The sequence below is a fragment of the Chroicocephalus ridibundus genome, chromosome 3, assembly GCF_963924245.1.
Source record: "Chroicocephalus ridibundus chromosome 3, bChrRid1.1, whole genome shotgun sequence".
In the NCBI taxonomy this organism is placed as follows: Eukaryota; Metazoa; Chordata; class Aves; order Charadriiformes; family Laridae; genus Chroicocephalus; species Chroicocephalus ridibundus.
In genome coordinates this window covers 74,576,415-74,590,754 of record NC_086286.1, presented here as the reverse complement: position 1 = coordinate 74,590,754, position 14,340 = coordinate 74,576,415, and the positions used below count along the sequence as shown (strand labels likewise).

General features: G+C 40.1%; 1 protein-coding gene across 2 annotated transcripts in view; it reads left to right on the top strand.

Moving 5' to 3' along the window:
* The window catches only part of SLC35F1 (solute carrier family 35 member F1), a 251,348-nt gene that overhangs the window by 110,518 nt on the left and 126,490 nt on the right, over positions 1 to 14,340 (top strand). The window lies entirely within an intron of this gene.

Sequence of the window (14,340 nt, the reverse complement as noted above, 5' to 3'; positions counted from 1 at the left end):
AAGAAGCAGGAAAAAGGACATTGAATTAATTCTTGATTTAGATAGATAAAGGGCTAGAGAAAAGAATAAGTTTGGTGCTCAGCTTCTTCTAAAGCAAGCTGGCTGCTCACAGACAAAATAAAGGGCAGAGACTTCAAAATGACAATTAAAAAGTGAGTTAAATGAAGCTACTGTGCACAGCTGTCGGAATACTAGACTTCTAAAGTTAAATTTTACTTCTTGCCTGTCAAGTATATTTGAAACTGCAGATTTTTTTTGTATAGCTAAGTATAGTGGTCTGGATATACAAATAGGATGTATTGTGTAATATACCAGCTATACAAGACAAGATTTAAGATCTCTTCCTATTCAGTTCTGCTGGTATGTTATTCTTCCATATCATCGCTTAAGTCTTTATTTCCAAGTTTCATTAACAGGAGAAAGGAGAAAACACATTTTTTTGGAGGCTGGATAATAAAAAGGCAGTTCCATTTCCTGGAATATTTGTCAGGTTGAGATATGTATTTAGAAAGAAGGAGAAAAAAAGATTTCATTTTGCTAAGAACAGTGCAGCACATGCAATGCCACCTGCGGAGAGGAAGGGTTATAACGATCACATTAAAAGGAATCTCAAATATGGCTTAGAAAGCCCACAGCCTCGTGTGTGACTGAAATTTTAATGTACCCAAAAGAATACCCTGACCTCCTATCACTCTGTAAGCTCTCTTGCTTGTGGTTTTCCCTACATCTGCCTTTAATTGCTGCATCATGCCACAGCCTCACCGTGGCCCAGTAGAAGCCCCTGTCAGGAAAGATGGTGCAGCAAAGCTGAGAAGAGTTCATACTCCAGTCTGTCACGTCGTAGATGCGTGCTCTAACCTTTAGCTTTTCAAATTGCAGGTGGGCAACTAGTAAATTAGGGATTACCTAAATGCGGAACTCAGGTTGTGTAGAGAGCTTTGAAGATGAACAAGGAAGGTGGGTAGCCAACTTCACGTGGTCTGAGTGGGAAGTGGACTAAGACTTGAGTAGTTTGAACATGAGCATTCAGTTTTGACTCATCCTGCTTATTAGACATACAAATTTAATTCCTTAGACTTGATCTGAAGTCCCTACGGCATCCTTACTGGATATATTATCACCTTAAACTTTCTGACCCAAAGGATTTCTCCCAAGACCCTCAGCTGCCCTGACTGCCCTGCTGAGGGAATTACTCCTGCTTTGTTAGTGCCCAGGGCAGAGCTAATGAGCAACGTCTGCCCCACTGTGACAGCAGAGCCTCTGTGAATTAATGCAGAGTTTCAACGCGTGCTAATAGGACAGGTCACCAGGGAAGTTGTGCTCCCTTCTTACAGAAGAAAAAGGGAAGAAATGTGTGATTTTGTTCAAGCATTTCCATTTTAAACAGGGATGGATGACTCCAAATTTGGAGTCAATTTTGGAGTCAAAACCCCAAAATTGTCCTTCTTAACAAATGGGAACTTTGATGTAGACTGTACTTCCTCGAGAAAAAATGGCACCTGCAGGAAACATATATTTGCTGAGGTCCAGAGCCACCTGCAAGTCCTTCAGAGCACATACACATTTGCGGTGTGTGAAAGAAGTATCATTGCGTTCATCTTTTCTGTGCTCAGGATGTAAATGATGCCTCTCAAGGCCAATTACTATGTCAACAAAAGTAATAAAATATAATTTTCGAGTTGGTTGAAGTTGAGATAATAATGGAGTGGATCACTTACGCATGAAGCCTAAGAACCTGGCCTATAGAGTTACGGCTTTTAAATTGTGAGAAAAGCACCAGCTCTTTAGGAGCTGTGCTAGCTGCCAACATGAGTGCACCCTTGCTGTCCATTGAAATCTACCCCTGAACTGCCCTGAGGGTGCCCTAGAAAAACGCAACAATTTTCAAATACGTGAACTACACATAACACTTATCACAATCATTTTATCCAGAGTATGAAATGAATAGCTTTTTTTTCCCCTACAAATAGTTCTAATTTTAAAGTGAAATTTTCAAACCATAGTTTGGTCTATTGGCATATTTCAGCTAAGATTTTTTTTTCTTCTGTACTAGTTGTTCAGTTTTTTCTTTTCTGGTCCCAGTGTGAATAGCAATTTATGTTCGTCTTTTTAATAATGAGATTTGGACTGCAAAACATGGGAAAATAAATTGGATTTATATATAGTGTACATATATAAATAAACACACACATATAATATTTGATGTCAAGCAGAGAGACGTGACCAAACAAATCAGGAGGTTGTAAATGATTGGGAAAAAACCCCACAACAACATTGGCAGAGAGATTGCATTGGCATAAGGGAAAGAACTTGATAAATAACGGTCAAAAAAGCAGAATTTAGTTCTGTTGATAGCACATACAAATATTTGTTCATGTCTTCAGGGCTTTGAGTACAGAACTTCAAAGCAGCCATGCTGACAGTAACTGGTAGTGGGGAAGGCAGGTAAGCTGCGGAGTAAAAAAGTGGAAACAAGTAGGGAACTGGTGGTATTTTAGTTGACAAAAGCCCAGGGACGTTTATGTGATCTTCTCAAAACAGTGTCCCTGTGCAACACGAAGGGGATGGTTGTAGGAAAATGGGAGTATTGACAGCCAAGTTTATTAATAAACTCTTTTGTGATCACTCATCAAGTACGAGTGGTTTTTGGAAACTATTTCAAAGCATGCAGTCTGATACTGGTAAATTATCAAAGGAGAGTCTCTGTATGCAGTAAGACTCAAAAGCAAATCTTCATCCTGCAGATTTCATTCCTCCTCCGGGGCAGAGCATATGACAGGAGAAGCCTTTCAGGGATGGTGTGCACCTTTCTCTAGGGATGGTTTAACATGTTTCTTTCATCCTAAACTGCTGAACAAATAAAACTGCGTGTAGGAAAACCAACCTCCCAGATAAAGGCAATGAACCTTGAAGAGAAACCCTATTCCTTCAGATTTATTGAGGATCAAATGAAGATATCTTTCTTTATGTCAGATAATGCCTTTCCATTCTCTCTGAGCAGTCATGATAGAATAAATGTTTCCAAATGGAAGTCACAGTGCCAAGCACGGCAACGCTGTCGGTAACCTGATTGAATCTGGCTCTCATACATTAAATATAACATGGTTTGGCAGCACATACTTGATTTAAAATACAAAACATTTCTATTGAGATAAATGGTGAGGTTAAACTAACCATCAATGATAGAGAAGATTCCACCCATTTTTGCATTTTCCTCCTTTTTGCGTTTCACATTATTCACTGTTTTCCATACTTCTTTTCCATTTTTAAGTGTATGCATATGAATGTACAATGAATTGCTGTATGGTGTTTTGCTGTATGTATATTTTAAGAAGTTAAAAAATAGATATGCTACTGTACTCCGCTGCATTTTCTGAGCTGTCTCTAACACCTCTGGGAATTCATCTTGCACTTCTGTAAAAGAGATTTACTGTTCCCACCAGGACCTCTGAGGAAAAGAGTGATCCCATTTTAAAGGAGGTTCTTCACACAGTGAATAAAGCCCTAAGGAATTGCAGAGCCAATAAAAGGATCTTCTGCTTCCTCTTTGCAATGCCAGGCAGTGATATTTTATTTGGTGTCACATCCAAGGCAAAATTATGCTGGAACAGTGTATTATAATAAAATAATTGAGTTTGTCAAATTTGTTTTATAAGCGCAGTTTTCCCCTGGTCTTCTCATTTGTTTTTCTCTCCTGGTCATAGAAACTGAAGTACAACAATATTAGAACATAAACTGTTATTGTTTGGTGGGTATCAAGATAACTCACATGCGGCAAAGATTGAAGTAGCGTGACAGCTTTGCTCCCACTCTCTGCAATACGTACTGGCGTTAAAGATTCAGTGAAGGGAGAACAGCCACTAAAGAATCATTGATACAGATAAGTAGGGGTGCCTTGGTGGACCTTTCGGAGAGTTACACCAACTCCTCCTCTGACCCTGAAGAAGACACAGGGGCTGAGGCAGGCAGGATTGTCCTGCCTGGTGTTGCAGCCTCGATAGCTAAATTCCCCTACGGTTCCCGTTGTGCGTAGACAGACATTTTCTCTCCTCCCTGGTTTTGTAACACTGCCCAATAGCTGCGAGGTTTCACATGGGAGATGGTTAATGTGAATGGGTTTTAATAAGGTGAAGTGATTAATACCTACGTATGTTTTCTGCTGTTGCTGAAAGTGTTTCGTGTTCCAGTGGATTAAAAAATGTTATACTTGCAAACTGGGAAGTTACATGGACCTTAGTAATAGGGTGATCTGGCGGTAAAAAAAAGGAGGAGAGGTGTGCATGCTGGTTGAATGCCGTAGGGGATGGGGAGAGCTGGGGCTTCCCAGCGCACATGGGAATGTCGGTGAAACAGGGATTTCGGAAAAGCCAGAACTACAGGCCAAGCTGTGAGTCCCAGAGCCACATCCACCCACTGGGCCATGGCTTAGCCAGGCTTTTGGTACAGTGGACGTGACACAGAAAAAAAGCAAAAGGAAGACTGGGAAATTTTAAAGGGAGAGATTTGATTAGTTTGATCTGTTCAGTTTAATTTTTGCCTAGACTCAACAACTGTGGAAATTCATAGTCTCAATGTAGATGTTGCTAAAATTCTGTGGGGGCTTGCAACAGCATTCAAAGGGGAAAAAAAAAGGAATAAGATTTTTTTCTTAAATCACTATTGCACTTGAGATATGCTGGAAGGGAGAAGCCATAGGGAGAAAAGATGATAACCTACCTAGGGGCTATCTGTAAGTAGACAACTAGAGACCAGGAACTAAATGATGGGGAAATCTTTGGTTTGGCAAGGGGGGACAAGATCCAAAAGCAGGTGAATCCAGGTAAATGCAAACTAGATCTTGGACACATCTTTTGAGCAGTGAAAACAATCAGATACTGAAACAGTTTATAGTGCTTGTAGGTTACTATCTGTGGAAATTTAAAAGTCAAGGCTGTATTTTTTTTCCTTCAAAATTAGAACCTTTATGTATGTAATGTTGTATTTTTACACAGTATTACCCGATTGGTACAGATACATCTATTCACATCTTGCTGAAACCTTTGTATTTCTTTTTAGGAATCTTGTGTACTTCAAAAATGAGTCACTTTTTCTAATTACTTGTAATTAATACTTCTGGTAAATGAATGGCATGTCTCATTATTTTTTGTTTCTTTGCTTGCTTCTTTTTCCAGAAATGTTTAGGAGAGAAGTAATGCATTCATTAGCAAGAAGTTAACATTCATTTAACATAATTACCATCCTTTTTCCTAAGTGGAAAGATTCCGTTTTCAGACCAAAAAGCTGTGCTTTGATGAGCAGATCACAACATAGGAGAACTGATTTTGGTGAGAGAAGAAAAAGGTGCTGAGAATTGCCTGAGGAGAGGGACGCCAGAGCTTAGCATCAACCGGGGAGAGAATGGGGAGAACACTATATGCAAATACCTCCTTCTCTTAAACATTAAAATGTCAAAGGCGTATTCATCCAGTAAAATCATTACCTTTCACCAAGAGCAAAAGCAAAATTCATAGTTTTGCTCATTGAATTATTGCCACATTCCACACAAAGAGCTATTATTGTTGCTCCCAGAAAGGAGAGGGCTTTATGGCTGCAAAGGATTCATGATGCACAGGGAACGTTTAGGTTTCATTTGCTAATTCCCACAAGCTGTCAACTGGCAATTTCCTCAAAAGTCTGTTCACTTTTTCTAAGGTGGACCTAGAGCATCCATTTGAAAAGCTAAACAAAGTCAGAAAGCCTAGAGACCATTGAAATCACACTTAAAAACTCCAACTGGGTTATAGACTTTGTACATGCAGGTGGGTTTCACTCCCTGCTGCTGATAATTCATCCGGGACATGGGTAATCAATTGTCTTTTCCAGTATGTCTGGTAAGTCACTTCATGTTTGCTTTTAGAGATAGACCCAATGTAAAGAGGATCAAGAAAGGCAGGAATGCATTGCTTGTCTTTAGAAAACGTGGGTCATGGTCCCTTTCACAATGATGCTCATGAAGTGGAGGATAAAGTTCCTGAATTGAAAAAGGAGTTGGAGCAGACGACCCGACAGAACAGGGATATGCCCATTTGGGCTTCATCCTTCCCTAGGGCTGGAAATTTTTTCTGAAAGGCTTGGATGATTGACCTGAGTCCCCATTTCATCACATCCATTTTAATACCCTTTCACAATGTTTGTTGCCTTCATTTTCAGCATCCTTTCCTAGAATAAATAAAGATTTAACATTTGTTGAAGTTGCCCTGAAGCCTATCTTTTTTTGTTGTCTTTTTGTTCAGCTCAGGGTGACCAAAGAAGCATGCTTATTACAAATGGAGGACAAAATGTAGCAGGAAGTAATGGGTGAGGAAGGCCTGTCAGCCCCTGGCTGCAGTGACAAATTCTTTGTATGTATATCTAGCCTTTCAAAAAACTGAGCGTGTTAAGAGGGGAAATTTGCTTCCTGGAACTGTTGAAATCAGGAATAGAAATTATTCTAATTACATTCTAAATGATAGCATTATAAGACTTGCATGGGTGCCCTTTGGTTCATTTCCTTGCTATTTTTTTCAGCATTTACTGCTAGCCTTGTATAGCCTTGTAGCAGGCACAGTTCTTTTTTTTTAAAGAGAGAAGAAAGAAGCTTTTTTCTTTTCTCTTTCCATCAGCTAAACTTCCCATAGAAGCTGAACAACATCCTCTTTATCAAGATTATGGGTTTCCACATCTTGGCATACTACTTCTTTCCTTCAGTGCATGCCAGCAAGCTGAACTGAGAGCAATGAGAGTAGAGAATAAGGCATGTATAGGGTCATACTTGCTTGCATCAAGAGCATTTATTTGCGTAAGTAAGGCAAGTGGGTTATAACTTGCGTTATGAACTATGAACAACGTGTACCTGTGTTCCAAAAGGTGACACATCTGTAACATTCTGCCTTCCACTTGAAAAAATTGTTATTATTCATAGATATCTGAATGAAAGAAAATGTCTGTCAGTCTTTTGAACCACTTCAGAACAAAGGTGGAGCCCAGCTCTGCATCTTACCCATCGTGTAGCCTTGGCTTGCATTGAATGGGGAGTGTAGTGCTTAGACCTAGCTGTTGTAGAGATACGGACTGATGGTGGTGCATTATTCATGCTGAATACATACTGCTGAACCATGAGAAGGCTTGTATGGAAAAGGCCACTGAGAAACCAAGTGCTTTCTGCTAACAGCCTGAGTGGCTTTTAATTCCCATTGACTTATACAGGAGGGTATGGCAAGCAGTGTCCCGTGACATCAAGAACTGTATTTGGTTCTAGTACATTGAATTGCTCGAGATTCAGCATGAAAAGCCACAGTAGGACAAGTTGTGGCTTGGCAGGTTTGAACTGGACATTGAGGAACACTTCTTCGCCAGGAGGGTACTGTAGTACAGGGACAGCTTATCCAGAGAAGTTATGGGGTCTCCATCCATGGAGGTTTTTAAGTCTAGGATAAGCAAAGCCAAGGCTGATCTCATCTGCTGTTGCTGATAGTATTGCTGTGAGCAGGAGGAGGAGGTTGGACTAGATGACCTCCAGAGATCCCATGGAATCAACTTTTTATGATTCTGTGGCTTTCTCAGTGAAAATATGTATAAAATGTTCTCTCATTTTCACTACATGCTCTTTCTCAAGGATCAAAATATAAGCCATTATTTTTACAGGAAAAAAGCAAACCAGAATCAACACACATTTTTGTTTGATAAAGTGCCAGCCTTTTTAATAATAGAGATAAAGTTTATTCCCTTGGATCACTAAAAAACAATACAACTGTGATTTTAGTGAAGCAATAGGGAGAATTATTTTAATTTGAATACAGCTGTTGTTACAATGAAATTCAAAAGGCAATGTGGGCCATAATAAGGAGCTAAAAACCTGTGGTTCAATAGTCATTATTGATTTCTTTCTTACTGATTTCAGGGAAACTAAGATTTCATTCTATCGCATGAAGAGCCTCACAAGGACTTTCCAGCAATTAATTTCCTTTTAAGTCCTTCTCTGATGGCTCAAATGGTATTTTTAAATTAATTATGCTAGTTCTTTGTGCAAAGATGATTTTTTTCTATTTGTAATAGATTTATAGAATCACAGAATCATTTAGGTTGGAAAAGACCCTTGTGATCAGCGAGTCCAACCATCAACCCCACTCTACAAAGTTTTCCCCTACACCATATCCCCCAACACCACATCTAAACGAGTCTCAAACACATCCAGGGATGGTGACTCCACCACTTCCCTGGGCAGCCTATTCCAGTATCTAACCACTCTTTCTGTGAAGAATTTTTTTCCTAATGTCCAGCCTAAACCTACCCTGCTGCAGCTTGAAGCCATTCCCTCTTGTTCTATCACTAATTACCTGTGAGAAGAGACCAGCACCAACCTCTCTACGATGTCCTTTCAAGTAGTTGTAGAGTGATGAGGTCTTCCCTCAGCCTCCTCTTCCTCAAACTAAACAGTCCCAGCTCCTTCAGTCACTCCTCATAAGATTTATTCTGCAGGCCCTTCACCAGCTTCATTGCCCTCCTCTGCACTCACTCCAGCACCTCGAGATCTCTCTCGTATTGACGTGCCCAGAACTGGACACAATACTCAAGGTGTGGCCTCACCAGTGTTGAGTACAGGGGGACAATCACCTCCCTACTTCTGCTGGTCACACTGTTTCTTAGCCAGGGTGGCATTGGCTTTCTTGGCCACCTGGGCACACTGCTGGCTCATCTTCAGCCGCTTGTCAGTTAGAACCCCCAGGTCCTTTTCTGCCAGGCAGCTCTCCAGCCACGCTTCCCCAAGCCTGTAGCGATGCATGGGGTTGTTGTGGCCCAAGTGCAGGACCTGGCACTTGGCCTTGTTGAAGCACATTCCATTAGCATTGGCCCATCAGTCCAATCTATCCAAGTCTCTCTGTAGAGCCTCCCTACCCTCATGCAGATCAACACTCCCGCTTAACTTGGTGTCATCTGCGAACTTACTGATGATACACTCTATGTCCTTATCAAGATCATAAATAAAGATGTTAAACAGAAATGGTCCCAACACTGAGCCCTGAGGAACACCACTTGTGACCGGCCGCCAGCTGGATTTAACTCCATTGGCCACCACTCTTTGGGACTGTCCGTCCAGCCAGTGCTTGATCCAGCAGATTGTATGCTCATCCAGGCCATGAACAGACAGTTTTTCCATGAGAATTCTATGGGGAACAAGAATGAGAATTCTATATTATAGAAGTATAGACTTGTTGCATGTTCAGGTGCAAAACCTCTGCTTTGCCAAAAGTAAATGAGTCTTTTAGTACCAGGACAGGTCAACTAATTACACTCACGTATCTCCAATAAGCTTTCTCACAGTTATGACATTCTCTACTTGCTGTGGGAAATTACTAAAAACGTGTTATTCTTCCCTATCTTGAAAAACTTCAAAGTCTGAGCTGTAGAAGCACAGGCCCCACTGATCAGGATAGCAAAGTATTCATCCCTGTGAGAATTGTGTTTTGGAAAACAATATTCAGTCCACATAGTGAAAGATCAGGACAGATGGGTAACAGTGAAACTAAATTTCATTTGAACTACAGTGAAGTTTTCTAGGGGTTGAAAGTTTCCTGATACTTAATGGAGCTGAGAAATGCCACACAAGCATTACTTAGGTTTGAATGGATTTCTCTGATTGAGCACAAACATTCTCTAGATATTTCTCCGGTCTTCTTTGGGTACCTCTTTTTAGTTTTTCTGAAAAGAGTTTCATAGTATTTCTTAAAAGAACACCCAAAATATTCTACCTTCCAGTCACTTATGCTTTCATGACTGCATTAAAAAATCAACAAAAAGACCTAAAATGTATAACCGATGAAAGAAAAGGAAAGCAGGTAGGAGTTTTATGTGCAGCAAAAGCCGTGGACTATAGAAAGCCTGTGAGGGGAGCAGAGGCAGAAAAGCAGGAGGAGAACTGATTTTGCTTTCCTTGGGGATCGGTGGTGGTGGTGTCCTGCAGGGAAAGGGGGAGTTGTTTATTTATTTTGTTTCAAGACAGAAATCAGAAAAGTAGAAGGATTCTGAGAAAAATCCAGGTGGTGTATTGTAAGGCAACAATGAAATACTTTCTGTTCCAGCAGTAATTAAGGAAGATATAAAACTGAAGCTGGATACTTGTAAACGAGGAAGCTAATGCAGTCTGCATCCAGAGGAGCACTCTGTGCTGCTAGTGCCGGTTTACACTGGGGAGGTTCCAGAGAAGAGGAAATAAACTAGTCTAGTACTGGTTTATTAAAGGCCAAACAGGTGATCCAAATATTAATTGCCCTGTCACCCTGCCATTGATTTGAAATTGCAGCAGATCTGGGATGTAATTAATCAAATATTAAGGAAAGGTTAAAATAATTACTTCTAATCAATGTGGGTTTATGGTGAATACCTTTTGTTAAAATAGCTTTGTGCCTTGTTTGAGGAGGTTGCTAGTTTAGGAATAGTCTTGAAGTTGCATATTTAAACTCCTCTCAGTCTTGTCAACTTGATATTACACAACTTTTTTGATTAAGAAACAATGATCCAAAATCAACATCACGCGCACATTAAATAGTTTTAAAACTGGCTCAGTGGCAGTTTCTAAACCTGAATGTGTTTCTCGAATAAACAGGATGATGAATTGCATGCTATTTTACATTACTAGCAATGGATGTGGAAGAAATGAGAAAATCATTCTGCATAAAGTTTGCAGATGACGCGAAGTTAAAGGGGGCCATAATAGTTAAAAGAACAGGTTGCTGTACAGAGTGGTCTGCCCTGATTGCTGTGGATAAAATACAAGAGAGCAGCAAGAATTTGTATGAGGCCAAGTGAAAGGACAATATATAAGAATAAATACTGTAGGCCACGCTGATGGCTCTATCCTAGGAAGCAGTAACAGAAGTTGAGACATTGCGTGTGGAAATAGCAGGGTATGACCTCCTACTGTAAGTGTATGGTACAAAAGGGATAATGAGGTTTTTTGATTTGTGAACAAGGGAATATTGAGGAGGGAGACTATGTTAGCGCACTTCTTGGTTACAGCGTGACTGGTTTTGGGACACTGTGTCCCATTCTACTGTTCATGATTGGAGAATAGTGATAGACTAGAGAAGTTTAAGAGAAGAGCCACAAGAGTGCTAAGAGGAAGAATGCTTTATAGTGAAAGGCTGAAGAAACTTGGCCTGTTTGATTAAAGAAAAATAAGACTAGAGGGTGACTTGGTAGACTAGTCTTTAATATGTTAAGCAAAAAATGATAATAGAGCATCAGGAAGCAGTGGTAGAGTGAAAGCTGATGCTAGAAAAATTCCTCTTAGAAAGAATACACATAGGTTTTTAATAATTAGGTAATTAATCTCTGGAGCAATTTGTCAAGTCTCTCCATTGTTGGGCATTTTTAGGACAATATTAGATCCCTTTATAAAATAGGTAGTCTGTTTCAAACGGGAATTAATTCTAAAAAGTCTCATGGCCTGTGTTACGCTAGAGGTCAAACTAAATGGTCATGTGGGTCCCTGCTGACATTTTAGCTTATTATATCTATATTCTTTTGTTGTAACTTACACACAGCTCAAACTAGTCAAATGCAAAAAAAAAAAAAAGGTTAGAATAAGTACCTGTAATAATTGTATTCATTTGGGTATTCTTTTCATATATGTTAGCTGTAATTGTAACAGACATCTTCACCAGAAAAAACCTTTGTTTGCAAAAAAGCCTTCTGCCGTGGCGTCCCAACTAGAGGCAGCTCAGGATGCCAGGTTGGGCCGAGCACAGTTGGTTACACAATCAGCCAGCCACCGCTCCCTCGTAAAGCACTTCTCAGGAACTGATTTTCCTTCAATGTATTCTGAGCTTTATTTTCCAGTTTTTCAGCTAAACTCAAAGTTTATAGCTAGATTTTTTTCTGTTTCCTGTTTTAACTTCTTTTCGTTTAATAGATAGCTGATAAAAACCATAATATGACCTGCTGGTAGAAAGCTGAAACTACAAAAATTCATACTAGAAATAAGGTTCAAATAAGCATTTCTTCAAACAACTTAATTAGGAATTTGACGGGTTCCCATGCCCTGCAGTCAAACAAAACTGGATGTCTTTCTGAAAGAGGCTTTTGTGCAAGAAGTGCTGATTTTGATCCTGGAGTTGCTCTGTAGAGTGTTTTGGTGTGTGTTATACCCAGGATTAGATTGCATGAATGGATTGTTTCCATTTTAATTTTAATATCATGGCATGAAAAGTATCAAGCTGTATATTTTTCTAAATATCCTGTGTTGCTTGGGTTAGCTGGTTGATGTGAAGCTGCCTGAATGCTAGAATTGGGATCAAAAGAATTTTGTCATAAAACATTAAGGAACTCAAACAGGTAAATACTAGACTTCTTGAGGAAGGAACAGATAGGAATTATGAAAAAATAAGAATAATTTGGAGGTTGCATTCTGTCTTGTCTACATCTGTGCTGTGATGGTTTACTCTTCTCAAAAGTGATATTTGGATTAAATATTACATTGAACGTTGAAAGTTCAGAGATAGTTGGTGGGGGAATAGAGTTTGAGAGGACTCCCTAGTAGGAAGCCAGTGAAAACCTACTGAGATATGAAAATATGGAAGTGTTACTTCTTGCTACTAGATATGGCGTTAGCTGATGTATGAAGAAGTTTCTTCTCTGGGAGCTTCTCAAATCGTGAACCTTGAATACTTTGGGTATGAAATTACGCCTCATGTTTGTTTGCTTGATAATGAAACAAAAAAGCACTTACCCTTGTAATCTGCATTGTCATTTTCTCTAGGGATTTCTCAATGACAAGAAAAATGTTTGGCTGCTGAGGCTTTCAAGACTGACTCAGATTTCACTTTAAAGAATCTGTGTTTCTCTGTGTCCTTTTTCAATTGATCGAAGTGAGAAATAGAGACATAGCACCAGGTTCACCTCTGGTGAGACTGGACATGCCATCATTGAATTCTGTCAATGTAAATTTCTTCTGTGAGTTACATTCTGACCTCAGTACCTGTATATTTGTAAGAAAAAAAATTATCTATAAAGCCCCCTGTGTATACATCACCACTGTAACTGTCTTAATTGTCTGCAGAACAAGTTCACCAAGGTACAGGTTTGCTTTTAAAACACACATTCTGAATGGCATTCAATTCTTGGCCTGAAAGGCCAGGAGGAAGATGGAAGAGATGAAAAGAATGGACAAAATAGGGGACTTGAGTTGAACAGGTATCATTTTTAAATGCCTGATGAATTTCATCCAGTTTCTTCAGAACTGTTTCTTCAGTCAGGAGCAGGGGAGAATGGGATTGTGAGACTCAGTCTAAGCTGTGTCAGCGAAACCTTAGAAGAAGGAAAGCACAAAGCTTCAGGAAACTGAAAATCAATATAACTGGGCAATGAAAGCGTTTTTATTACAAAGAACCAAAAGCTGTCACACAACAAAAGGTACACTGAAAATGGAAACGAGGAAAGTTTAAGGCTTTAGCTGTTTCAAGAAAATTGTGAAAAATAAACCACAGTTACAAAGAGACAATACAATACACTTTTCTTTAAGGGATGAAGGATGTCTTGCCCACAAGGAGTTAGGAGGGGTAGAACCACCAACACTGGTGGGCACCTTCCACTGGGTTTTCTTGTGGAAACTGTATGTTTGTGTTGCTTTCAGTTCCTCTTCTGTTTCCTACATAAAGAAAGGCTTTCTGGTAGGTGTTCGTTTAATATATGAGTCCTTTCTCGGAGATTTTATGACCTGAACAGACACAGCAGTTATTACTGGAGAGTAAATTGAGGCAGAGAGAGATGAAGATATCCATGGTGGGTCTGTGGTAGCGCTGGAAATAGGGGAAAAAAATCCCACAGTTAAAGACCTCTGCTTGCTTTTCCTGATCCCCACTGCATTGGTAAGACCTTTGAACATCATTTGCATCTCACAAGCTAGGCTGGACTACTGGAATGCTACTGCTCTCTGGCCTTGCAAAAATAATCAGACACAATAGAAAGCCTAACATGCTCACCAGAAGGTCAGAAGCTGCAGGGTTGCTTTTTTTTTTTTTAATTGCTTGACACTGCTATGACACAAGCTCAGCAGGCAGCGTGGCATCAGCATGGTTGCTGCTTCACCTTCCAAGTTCCTGTTGTGGGGCACAGGCAGAGGGAGGGCAGAAGTGTCTCAAGGTGAGACTTTTTTGCTCCTGCGGTTGTGTGAGGCTTGCTAGAGTTCCTCCACATCCATCCGCAGCGAGGGTTCCTCTAAGCCCTGTGGTGGGTTGCCCCTGTCTGGCTGCCATATGTCCACCAAGCTGCTCTCTCGCTCCCCCCTTCAGCAGAACAGGTGGAGAAAGTAAGATGAAAAATTCA